Below are 5,120 nucleotides of genomic sequence, written 5' to 3'. Positions count from 1 at the left end.
GTCCCTTCACAATCCAAGCAAATAAGTGAATGCAAATCAGTTTAATACAGTCGTGCTTTGGTAAATTAATAAGGAAAAGGAGAACATTTTTCCCCACCTATGAATGGTTGAAAATATGAAGAGAAAGAATGAATTCATCATAAAGTTGGTACAGTCAGATTTCAGTTCCGTTTATATAAGGATTTTTTTTTTTTTCAGCACCTCTGCTACCATTGGTTGGTAAACTAAAGAATAAATCTTCATTCTTAGCCATTATAATTTTGTTTAACGACAAAGTTTATCCTCCTGAAAGATAACTACAATAAATTACTGAACACTTCACAATTTCTAAATGAAATTATGTGAATGAAAAGTTGAAAAATATCGAGATCTTATATAAATGTTGAGAAACGTAACCCTTCGGATAACCGCCTAGATGTCAAATACAAGTCCCGGTTCCAGCCGGTTATTTCCGGATAGTTCCGGACGGAACCAAGTTGCGGTGCACCTATAAAATATATATATATATATTATATATATATATATATATATATATATATATATATATATAGCTATATATATATATATATATATATATATATATATATATATATATATATATATATATATATATATATATAATTACTGTCGCTATCGTCAATATTGCCTCAACTATTATTTCTAATGCTAATGGTAATTCAATTCATTACATATCATTACTGAAAGTAAACGCCAAAATAAATCCCACAGCATTTAAAAGAATGACTTACTATTGACAAATCTGCTTGTACTCTATAACTAAGGTCTCTTACCCAATAACCGCTCTCTCTCATACCCAACCACCCCCACCCACCCTCCCCCTCAGCCTACCCCATCCTTTCGTGTCAGCCAATCAGAAATCACGTCTGCTTTCGTCAAAGGCAATCCATGCGTGTGGAAGGAAGGCGAGAGAGCGCAAACGAGTGTTCCTTTCGTTACTGCGAGGGACGTCGTCGAGGACGAGGAGGAGCGAGTGCTCGAAAGGAGACGCAGGAAACAAGGCGAACTGGATGCAAACGGGAATCATACCTCGTCTTCGCAAGTTAACTTAGATTTGAATGGAACGAGGAACATGTCCGCGGACATCAGTCAATGACCTTTTGCGAGAAACACTTTTCATTGTGTTAATTAACAGCCTGTTCCTCTTAACTCTGAAATTCCCTGATCAGAAAAAATCAGATATTTCCCAAGAGAAAAATCGCGGAAGGTGCAAACTTCAGAGCAAAGCTAACTCGAAAAACGTGAGCTATGTATATATCCTCATTTTGTGTTGAAACTTCCCAGAAAATAATCTCGTGAGATGCTTGGTCATGTATCCAGTAGACCTACTGAGACGCGCTGCTTCCGAGATAAAATACTAGTTCACGTTTGCTACACTCAAACCTCAGTCAGTGATCGCGAAAAGGGACCTTCTATTGGCACTGAAACTTTTCAGTGGTCTTTGTACCTGTGGCAATTAGGTTTTAATATATACATGCATGCATATATATATGTATATATATATACATATATATGTATATATATGTACAAATATACATACATATGTATATACATTTATATATTTATGCTATATATATATATATATATATATATATATAATATATATATATATATATATATATGTGTGTGGTGTGTGTGTGTGTGTGTATACACATATATGTATATATATATTTATATATAATATATACACGCACACATTATATATATATATACATATACATATATATATATATATATATATATATATATATATACACACACACACATACAATCACGATTTAAATACGACTTAAGATGAAAGAGATCAGATTTTGTATAAAAAAATCCCACCGATTTACTCCCTACTACTTACACTATTTCACGTTATTACGAAAATTGAACGTGTGTAAATCAGAAAATTCAAATATACCTGGACAGGAATAATTTTCCCACTCAATATGATTTACATCAACAATTCTCAATCAGTCACTAGCGCCAATAACCAAAACCAATTATTAAGACAATTTAATGAAAATTTGTAGAAATAGTACATAAATCGAGGTACATCAATCTGGAATAATTAAAAGTTTTACGTTCCTCAGAGGTTGTTATTTTTAGCTGGTTAATCCAGAGGTTGCCCTTGTCACACTAACAAATCCAAGAGACACACTCCATCCCGTTGTACGTCCTTCCAAAGTAAACTCCATCTAAACAAAACATAGACGACAGACATTTAAACCAAAGCTACCGGTAGGAGAATGCCCTCTTATGAGTCAGGTGTAAAACTAGGAAACTTTAACAAAGTATTACCTGCCTGCATAATTCTACAATGGGACATTCCAGGAGAAGGGAGATCAAGAGACAAACTAAACTACGACCACGTAAACATGGCCTGTTCGAATGATTCCTTCCTTCTGGAAGGAGAGACTATCTGCTGTCAATGTCCGTAGTATACTTTTGAATGTGTCATTTCCCGCATCAAGTGTTTGGGGCTTAGTGACCCACGAATAGCTCGGTTCCATTTGTTCGGAATTCTCTCCTTGACTCCGTTTTCCACGATGCTACAATTTTTGCTAGCTCGGGGAATAACCCTACAATCTATTTTGTTTTTGTTGTTGTTGCTATTCTTATGGGAGGGGGGAGGGTAGGAAAGCCCTATGGAAAAACCTAAAAAGGTCTGAAAAAGGTGTTTTGCGTTGAGTTTAAGATACAAGAATTTCAGGATGGGATATTTATGGTCTATTTATCAGAACGCAAATGTAATAAATAAATAACGTGCATGTTAAACTGTACAGAACCATTATCTCTAATAAAATATAGCATATATATTTTAATTTTTGCTGGTGAAACAATGTAGATTTTAGTATGTGCCCCAAGTAAGCTGGAGGTCGGATCATGCCTTGTTCATTTTTCAAGTACGGATCTGCTTTTTCTAGAGAAGACAGTCAAGCTTTGCGTTGCACTACCCACCAGTCTCATGCAAAAGATGATATTGCAAGTCACACCCAACACATGAGCTGGTAACCTTCAATTTCGCACGAATTATGATGTCTATAATTGGCACAGTTTGCTTTCCAACCTTCATCTAATTATTTACATTTCTTACATCAATGTAGCTGTTCTTACTAATACTTCCTGCTGTCTGTGCGTGTGTATTCTCTCTCTCTCTCTCTCTCAAAGACCAGCAAAAGCCTAACAGAAAGAAAGATAACGAAATATGACATTTTTTAACCACATACATGACAAAGGCACACCTAAACTTAACTGTGTTAAATATTTCTTTCTTATGTCTGCACATATATAAATATATATATTATTATATACTGGTATTTTAATAACGCATATTTCCTCTCTTGAATGTATGAAATGTTAGAAAAGAGTTTTGCAACATTTTCAGATTCCTTAGCTAGCTTTGAGTTATAGGATGTCTAAAATGTATGTTCAGATTTTGCATAACATAGTGTAAAAGAATATATAACGTAGAATGTAAAGAAAGCGAGAGATTAACTTTGTCCGTTCCAAGATAGAGATTGTTTCCGTAATATGTCATCGCCTCAAAGTCTCCATAGTGTTTAATCAAACTTACTCGCTCGACTTCTGTCTCAATCGAATACGCGTCTTTGTTGAGCATAATACGCACATGACTGATTTCATACTCGTACGTCTTTGCCGAATAGCACGTGAAGATTTCACGATTTTTCTGTAAAGTTACGTCATATTAAAGCTTCTAGAAGGATTGCACCATCTTTCGTGAGTCCAAAACGTTTTGAGCCTATCAGTCTCTTGAAATTGCCCATACAAAGAGAGTTTCATTGCAGACTTTGAATTCCTGGTGTTTAGGTCTCTCTCTCTCTCTCTCTCTCTCTCTCTCTCTCTCTCTCTCTCTCTCTCGCACACCACTTTTGAGTTCATATTAACGTAACATAAATTGGTCACTCGTAATTCTTAGATTTTGTGGAATCTGAACAAATATTGTACAAGTGTGTATCGGCGCCTTTTTGAAATATTGTGAATTGGTGAAATATTTTGAACAAGCTACAGCAGAAAGAAAATTGGTACCAAGGTAAAGTGTGTTATATTTTTATTAGTTGCAACTAATAGTTACAATGGTTTAGAGAACTAATAGTTGCAATGGTTTGATAAAAGTTTAAAACTTTACACGTTGCAAATTTTTGTGTTTATGTGTTTGTTTCATTTGAAGTGAATTTTGTGTGCATTTATCCATTTTCTTATTGAAGTGTGTGTTTTTATTTTATACTCTGTGTGATTAATACTTTTTACAGTTTTGGTATTTTCCACATTTTTCTGTGTTTTCATTTGCATCCACAATTTGATTATCTTAATTGTTTCCATTAATTAATCATTGCACATTTAATTGAATTTAACACTTGTGAATTAATTTGCATTTACTTAGAATTCTTTTCAAGTTTCATTGTTTTTTAGCACTTGTGAATTAATTTCCAAATTGTAATTATTACCTAACACTTTTGAATTTTGATTAAATTAATTTTCTTGAATTTTGTGATAAATTAATTTTGATTCAATTTTACTTAATTTGATTCAAAAATTAATTAAACTTTGTTTTGTTTTCAAGTAACAGTAATTTTCCCTGATATCGTTAATTTCACTTATAATTTTGAGTTTGATAATAAATTTTTGTATTTAAAATTTTTATAAGCGTTTTCTTTTTCACCAGTGTACATGAATATATTTATGATTTGCTTGGTAGAAACATAGTAGAGTGGTAATTGAGCTGTTTTCCTTCAATTTACTTGAAGTGAGTTAGAACCAGGGAAGTAATTAGACTTCTGAAATCATGGAAATACTTAGACTTTTAAAGTTGTTGATGGAGTGATGCCCTTTAATTCATTTAATTACACATAAGATTACCTCACACCTGTTTTAATGAACTTAGTCTGATTTTCTGCAATACTGGTAAGTTGTTTAAGGGATCACTGTTGCCATTAGAGTATTCAGTCGTTTAGTACCTGTGATGAAGGTTCAGGTGTCTGGTTTTTGTGAGGTACTCATTTAATGATTGGTAAGTGCAGTAACCAGATACTTGGTACTGGTGCCCAGAGACCCGGGAAAACAGATTACATTATCACTCTAGTATATACTGG

Source organism: Macrobrachium nipponense, chromosome 25 (assembly GCF_015104395.2).
Source record: "Macrobrachium nipponense isolate FS-2020 chromosome 25, ASM1510439v2, whole genome shotgun sequence".
In the NCBI taxonomy this organism is placed as follows: Eukaryota; Metazoa; Arthropoda; class Malacostraca; order Decapoda; family Palaemonidae; genus Macrobrachium; species Macrobrachium nipponense.
The sequence above is the reverse complement of the archived record's forward strand: the minus strand, read 5'-3'. Positions refer to the sequence as shown.